This window comes from Furipterus horrens, unplaced genomic scaffold, assembly GCF_987537825.1.
Source record: "Furipterus horrens unplaced genomic scaffold, mFurHor1.1.pri manual_scaffold_17, whole genome shotgun sequence".
Taxonomy (NCBI): Eukaryota; Metazoa; Chordata; class Mammalia; order Chiroptera; family Furipteridae; genus Furipterus; species Furipterus horrens.
Window position 1 is genome coordinate 87,444,023 of NW_028327187.1, and position 8,186 is coordinate 87,452,208.

The 8,186-nt window shown below is 38.6% G+C and overlaps 1 non-coding gene across 1 annotated transcript; it reads right to left on the reverse strand.

Annotated features, from left to right (window-relative positions):
- Positions 1-6,538: 6,538 nt before the first annotated feature.
- LOC149991542 (U6 spliceosomal RNA) lies at positions 6,539-6,645 on the reverse strand. Its single transcript, XR_016508698.1, has one exon. It is a non-coding gene; the product is annotated as a U6 spliceosomal RNA (small nuclear RNA).
- Between the last annotated feature and the right edge of the window lie 1,541 nt (positions 6,646-8,186).

Below are 8,186 nucleotides of genomic sequence, written 5' to 3' on the forward strand. Positions count from 1 at the left end.
CTATGTATACTATCATGTCATCTGCAAATAATGACAATTTTACTACTTTCCCAATTTGAATGCCTTTTATTTCTTTCTCTTGTCTGATTGTTATGGCTAGAACTTCCAACACTATGTTGAATAGGAGTGGAGTTGGTGGATATCCTTGTCTTCTTCCTGATCTCAGGGGGAATGCTTTCAGGTTTTGTCCATTGAGTATGATGTTGGCTTCAGGTTTCTGCTATATAGCCTTTATTATGTCGAGGTATGTTCCCTCTGTTCTAATTTTGTTGAGTTTTTTTCATTATAAATGGGTGTTGTACATTATCAAATGCTTTTTCTGCGTCTATTGATATGATCATGTGATTTTTGTCTTTCACTTTGTTTATGGGGTGTATTACATTTCTTGATTTGTGTATATTAAACTATCCTTGCATCCCTGGGATGAATCCCACTTGATTGTGGTGTATGATCTTTTTAACGATTTGCTGGATCCTATTTGCCAATATTTTGTTGAGGATTTTTGCATCTATGTTCATCAGTGATATTGGCCTATAGTTTTCTTTTTTGTTGTGTCATGACATGATTTTGGAATTATGGTAATACTGACTTCATAGAAAGAGTTTGGGAATCATCCTTCTTCTCAGATTTGTTGGAATAGTTTGAGAAGCGTAGGAGTTAGTGCTTCCCTAAATTTTTTGTAAAATTTGTGCTTGAAGCCATCCAGTCCAGGACTTTTGTTTGTTGGGAGATTCTTAATTACTGTTTCAATTTTACTCTTTGTTATTAGTCTGTTCTGGTTTTCTACTTCTTGATTCAGTTTTGAAAGATTATATCTTTCTAGAAATTTGTCCATTTCATCTAGGTTGTCAAGTTTCTTGCCATACAGTTGTTTATAGCAGCTTCTTACAATCATTTGTATTTCTGTGATATCAGTCATGATTTCTCCTCTCTCGTTTCTGATTTTGTTTATTTGGGTCCTCTCTTTTTTTTCTTCTTGAGCTTGGATAAAAGCTTGTCAATGTTGTATATTTTTTCAAAGAACCAGCTCCTATCTTTGTTGATCTTTTGAATTGTTTATTTAGTCTCTATGTCATTTAATTCGGCTCAGATCTTGATGATTTCCTTCCTTCTACTTGCCCTGGGCTTTGTTTGTTGGTGTTGTTCTAGTTCTTGTAGCTGTAGGGTTAGATTTTTTATTTGAGATTCTTCTGTCCTTTTTAGGTAGGCCTGTATTGCTATGAACTTTCCTCTCAGGACTGTTTTTGCTGTGTCCCATAGGTTTTGGGCTGTTGTGTGTTCATTATCATTAGTTTCCAGAAACTTCTTGATTTCTTCTTTGATGTCATTGTTACCCATTCATTATTTAATATCATGTTATTCATTCTCCAAGAGTTTGGATATCTTTGATTTTTTCCTTAAGGTTGATTTCTAGTTTCAATGCATTGTGGTCTGAAATGATGCTTGATATAATTTCAATTCTCTTGAATCTGTTGAGGCTTGTTTTGTGTCCTATCATGTGATCTCTTTGAAAATGTGCCATGTGCTTTTGAAAAGAATGTATATTTTGCTTCTTTGGGGTGAAAAGTTCTATATATATCAGTTAAGTGCATGTGGTTTAGTGTGTTGTTCAAGGCCTCAATATCCTTGGTTTTTGTTTTTTGTTTTTTTTGTTTCAAAGATCTGTCTATTGTTGATAATGGGGTGTTAAAGTTCTCTACAATTAGTGTGTTGCTGTTGATATCCTTCTTATAGTCTTCTAGTATTTTTCTTATATATTTGGGTGCTCCTATTTTGAGTACATATATGTTTACCCATCTTCTTGATGGGGTGTTCTTTTAAATATTATGAAATATTCTTCTTTATCTCTGTTTATGGCCTTTGCTGTGAAATATGTTTTGTCTGATATAAGTATTTCAACCCTAGCTTTTTTTTTTTTCATGTTCATTTGCTTGAAATACTTTTTTACATCCCTTCACTTTCAGTCTGTGTATATCTTTTGTTTTGAGGTATGTCTTTTGTAGACAGCATATATGTGGGTCATGTTTACGTATCCATTCCTCTACCCTATATCTTTTGAGTGGAGCATTTAATGCATTTACATTTAAGGTTATTATTGACAGGTATTTATTCATTTACCTTTGTTCCTGTGTTCCTCTCCCTCTCTCATTTTATTCTTTTTCTTAAAGCATTCCCTTTAGCATCTCTTGCAATGCTTGTTTGATGAAGATGTATTCTTTTAGTCTTCCTTTGTCTGAGAAACTCTTTATTTCACCTTCCATTTTGAAGGAGAGCCTTGCTGGGTAGAGTAATCTTGGTTGTAGGCCTTTGTTGTTTAATCCTTGAAATATATTTTGCCATTCCCTTCTGGCTTGTAATGTTTCTGTTGAGAAATCAGTTGATAGCCTTATTGGATCTCCCTTGTATGTTATTTGCTGTTTTTCTCCTGCTGCTTTTAGGCTTCTCGCTTTGTCTTTGAATGTTTCCTTTTTAATTATGATGTGCCTTGGAGTGGGCCTTTTTTGATCCATCTTCATTGGGATTCTCTGTGCTTCCTGGACTTGCATGACTTTTTCTCTCATCAGGTAAGGAAAATTTTCTCTCATGACTTTTTATATCACGTTTTCTATCTCTTGCTCCTCCTCTTCTCCTTCATGAATCCCTATGATTCTAATGTTGTTTAGTCTCATGTTGTCCTGCAGTTCTCTTAAACCCTCTTCATTCTTTTGAAATCTTTTTTCATTTTGTTGTATTGTCTGGGAATTTTTTTCTACATTGTCCTCTAACTCACTGATCCAATTCTCTGCTTCATTTAGCCTGCTTTTGATTGATTCTACTGTGTTCTTCAGTTCAAAAATTGTATTCTTCATTTCTTCCTGGTTCTTATTAATAGTTTTTATGTCCTTTTTTAAGCTGGTATACTTCTCTGTAAGTTTCTTGTAACTTCCCTTAAATTCTTTGTAGTTTCCTTGGAGTTGCTGGTGATTTTCCTGGAGTTTGTCATAGTTTTCTTTAAGATTGTCAAGGTCATTGAGCTTCTTTTAACCATTCTCTTGAATTCCATGTCTGATAGTTGGCTTATGTCTATTTTATCTATCTTTCTTTCTGGGGAGTCCTCTTTTCCTTTCATTGGGAGGTTGTTTCTGTGTCTCCTCATGTTGGATTCTTCCTGTTTGTTTTTATTTCTTAGATTTATCTGCTTTGATTGCCCACCTTTGTGGTATGAGATTCTTTATAGGAGACCTGGGGGATTCAGTGGTGTAGTCTCTTTGATCTCCTGACCTTGGTGCCCTTGAATGCCCTTTATGCCATTTGTTTAAGCTGTCTGGTTGTATTTACGTTACTCTGTGGTGGATTCTTTCCTCTGGCTTGTTGATTGAGAGTCACTCTGACCACCTTGTCTGAAGTTCTTTTGTGGAGATGCTGTTAAAACGTCAACACACAACCCAGGCAAGAAACCCACACCCTCAAAAATATCCCCCACCCGATAGACTTCTGGCCAAGATACAGGCATAGACAGACACGCTGCATCTCCCTCCACAACTAAGAAACAACTAGAAATTTCAGAAAATAAAACTCATGGTAGTCCAACAAACAAAGATATAAAGAAGAAATACTCATCCATACCTATAGGAGTGTTGGAGCCAGGGCAGAGAGGATGTGGAGTGCTGGTGGTGGCAGTGGAAACAGCTGCAGGCCAGCAGAAAGTACAGTCACACATTTAAAAAAGTCATAAGGGACACCTGGGGAGCATTCCCAGCTCCTCACCAGACCGTACAGCTCATAGTTCCAGCACCGGGGAAAATCAAGCCTCATTGCTTCCGATTGTACAAACCAGTGCATGTGGGAGTGGAGGCAGAAACTGCTGGTCTCTCAGTAGAGTCTGCTTGTTTAAAGTGCCCCCACGGACCTAGAACATCTGCATACCCACCCACTCTGAGAACAACAACCAGGGAAACAGCTAGAGAGTCACCAGTCCTATACAGAAGTAGGAGAAGTGCCCGGAAAAGGGGCGAGTACTGGGCAAGAGGCATTGTTCCTTCTCAGACCCTTCCCCCACATACAGCGCCAAAACTATGTGAAACAGGTCACCCTGTACTGACTAATACCGAAGGCTCCGCCCCTTACAACATAATAAGAGCAACAACTCTACCTAAGACACAGAGGCAAACACACACAGGAGACTTCCTGCCAAGATGGAGGCCTAGAATGACATGCTCCATCTCCCTCCACAATTAAGAAGGAGTACAACTACTGCAAAAGCAGAAATAACCAGAAGTTCCAGAAAATAGATGGAAGTCCAACATATGACGTTATAAAGAAGTGGAGCTCATCCGGACGGATAGAAGTGGAGAAGCCGAGGTGGAGAGGTCAAGTTGTGCTGGCAGCGGCAGCAGTGGTGACAGCAGCAGGACAGCAGTAAGCATAGACATCTGTATTTAAGGGGAGGCGAGAAGCACCTGGGGAGCACCCCTGGTTGCAGATCAGACCTGTCAGCTTGCGATTCCAATACCAGGGAAGGCAGACCCCCAGTGCCTTGGATTGTGAGGCCCAGAAGGGGTGGGAATGGAGGAGGAGGCTCCCGGTCTCTCAGCAGAGAGTGAACGGCAGGAATCCATCTTGGACCTCCACCCCCACAGAAAATGCCACAGCATGGTAAGAAGGGTCACCTGGTTGTGACTAGTACATGGAGCTCTGCCCTCTATAGCGTAGGAGGTGTGACAGCCCTGCCCAGGAAGCAAAGGTAAACACAAAACTGTCAGAATGGCACAGATCATGATAGAGATCCCAGTGACGCTGCTGACCAGACAGCAAATATCTAATCTAATGAAGCAGCAGATCAGAAGTCTTTGTGAGGCATAGTTCAGAGTTTTGGTTATAAAAATGCTTACAAACCTAACAGTAAATCTTAAACAAGACGAGAAAGAAATGAATGCTAGTCTTGCTGAAATGAACAAAAACACATACAAAACTAGTGGTTAGGGAAAGAAAACTAGGGGTCAAATCAACAAATAGGAACATAGGGAAGGAACATCCAGTCAACCAGTGCAGAAAGAGGAAACAAAAAGTGAGAAAAATGAGGAGAGTCTCAGAAACCTATGGGACAGCTATAAGCGGGCCAACATGTGAATCATAGGGTTGCCAGAAGGTGAAGAAGAAGAACTAGGAATTGAAAAATTATGTAAAAAAATAATGAAGCAGAACTTCCCTAACTTGGGGAAGGAAATAAACTTACAGGTCCGGGAAGCAGAGACAGTTCCAAATAAACTGGACCCAAGGAGAACCACACCAAGACACATTATAATCAAAATGTCAAAAATGAAGGATAAAGAGAGACTCTTAAAAACAGCAAGAGAGAAGAAGAGAATTATGTTGAAAGGGGTCCCAATAAGACTGTCAGCTGATTTCTCAAAAGAAACTCTGCAGGCAAGAAGGGACTGGCAAGAAATATTCAAAGTAATGCAAAGCAAAAACCTACAACCATGATTACTCTATCCAGCAAAGCTGTCATTCAGAATAGAAGGGCAGAGAAAGTGCTTCCAGGACAAAGTAAAACTAAAGGAGTTCATCAGATCCAAACCACTGTTATATAAAATGCTAAAGGGACTTGTTTCGGAGAAAGAGGATCAAAACCAAGAACATTAAAATGAAAACTGTGTCACAACAACCAACAACAGAAGCTAGGGAACTAAAACAAAGGCCAACTAAGTAGGCAATGAGAGTGGGAAAAGAATTATACATATGGGGAACATTATGAGGGGAGGTCAGCAGGGATGGGGAAGGGGAGAAAGGGAGGGAGATGGTACAGGGATTAAGAAGCATAGTAGGAAGAAGTGGAATAGATAGGAAAATGTTGAGTAGAACTATATGCATAACCAATGGCCATGGTCTAAGGGGTGAGCAACTGGAGGGAAGGGGGTCACTGCATGGTGGGGAACAAAGGGAAAAGAAATTGGGACAACTGTAACACCATAATCAGTAAAGCATCTTAAAAAAAATATATCCCCCACCCACAATCCCACTATCAGCCCAAACGAGTTAATATTAATATAAATGTAGAGATGTTAAGGCTATTATACTATAGAAGAAACAGATAAGAGTTGTTTTCAATGAAAGAAAGATGATTTTTGAGAGAGAAGTTGATAGAGTAATAACAGTAGCAAGTAGGGTCAAGGCTATGCGAGACAGTAAGTAATATTTACATTGTATGTTTAAAAAGGGAGGGAAGAGTGCAGAATAAAGTGAGAGAGTGGAAGTGTATAGTAGTAGGTTTATATAGCAGTTACATGCTATATGTTTAGTGTGAGAGGGAGGATAAACAAAACAAACAGACAAACAAAAATTAAAGAAGGATAGGAGGGAGAAAAGGTAGGAAACAGATTAAAGAAAGAGTTTAAAAAAACAAAGAAAGAAAGAAAAAGAGAGAGAAAGAAAAAAAGGAAAGGAAAGGAAAAAAGGAAAGAAAAAAGGGAAGGAAAAGGAAAAAATAAAAAGGAAGAGTTTTTCCTCAGTTCAACCTGTGAGCACTGTCTTCCTTTTCTGGATCTGCCCCAGGTCAAAAAACATGGAATGCTTCACAAATTTCCATGTCATCCTTGTGCAGGGGCCATGCTAATCTTCTCCGTATTGTTCCAACTTTAGTATATGTGCTGCCAAAGCGAGCACAATAAGTAGTTTTATAACTACACCATCAATGGAAGAATGTTGATGTGACAGAGGGGGAATGGGGAATAGGAGGGAAGAGAGGAGAAGAGAACAGAAGAGCAGAGGAGAGAAGAGGAGAGGAGAGAGAGAAGAGAAGAAAAGTGAAGAGAGGAGAAGAGAAGAGAATAAAAGTGAAGAGAAGAGAAGAGAAGAGAAGAGAAGAGAAGAGAAGAGAAGAGAAGAGAAGAGAAGAGAAGAGAAGAGAAGAGAAGAGAAGAGAAGAGGAGAAGAGAAGAGAAGAGAGAAGAGAAAAAGAAAAGAGAGAAACATTGTAAGGATTCTGATATCCTGCTTGCACCCTGTAAGTGTATTAAGCTATTACATCTTTTCCCTCTTGCTTCTCACTGTGCTTTAAGTTGATTTAAAAAAAACTGTGTGCTTATTATTTTCATCATAATTTGGTCTGTGAATTTTTCTGTCTTTTACCCTCTGGGATTGTGGAATAGCTTGCCTAATTGTGATGACAGCCACCATCAAGCAGCCCTATGGTAGGGCCTATCTGATGAAGAACTGAGGTCTCTGGCAAATAGCCATGTGATAATTTTGAAGTTGAGCCCTTCCGCTGCAGACTTTTCTTCTCTTTGAGTGTAGGATGACTTCAGCCCTGGTCAACATCTTGATTATGACCTCATGGCAGATCTTGAATCAGAACCACCCACTAAACCACTCTTTAAACTGTTGACCCACAAAAACTGTTAGAAATAGTTGTTGTTTTCAGCCACAAAGTTTTGGGGTAAGTTGTTACTCAACCACTGTTAACTAATACATTGATTCGCTATGATGGGTAGCTGAGGGTGAGGAGTTCTTACATATTTATATTCATGAAAAATGGGTCCTTTATTTTTTCCAAAAGTCCGACTTTATTTTATGATCACAGAGAGCGAGGAAATCAGCAATTCATAGAGAATGAAGAATCAATCTCTCTAGGTTTTGCAAAAATCATTACAGGGAACTCTGCATTCAGAATTGTTTAATTTTCATAAAGCTGTCCCACTTTTATGATATTACAACTTGGAATAATTTGCTTTACCCTTTCTGTGTTTGAATGATGAATGATATCTCCAAGGGAGTCAATGCCTTATAATCAGCAAAAACCTCACATGGATTAAATGCCTTATCATTGCTTCTCAGATATGTGTTTCACCTAAAATGTATCTAACAAATCAAAACCCAAACCTATCCCTTCTTTCCCATGAGAAAAATATGTTTACTGAATTCAATAGTAGCTTTCAGTCAAGCTTCAGGGAACCTCAAAGATTAAACACTTGCAGCAAAATTGATTCATAGTCCTGCAGTAGTTTTACTTCACAACACAATTGAGTATTATATGTACTTCTTGTTACCATGACTTGTCTATCTTGTGATAATGCCGAAGTCACATTTTTTTCATGTTGGGCTTAATAATAGGTCTGAATTTGGAAGGAAGAAACATTTGGGCTTTCAGCAACCCTCATAGTTTTACTTTTCTATCAAGGATTAGCTGAAAATTTTGAAGGATGAAG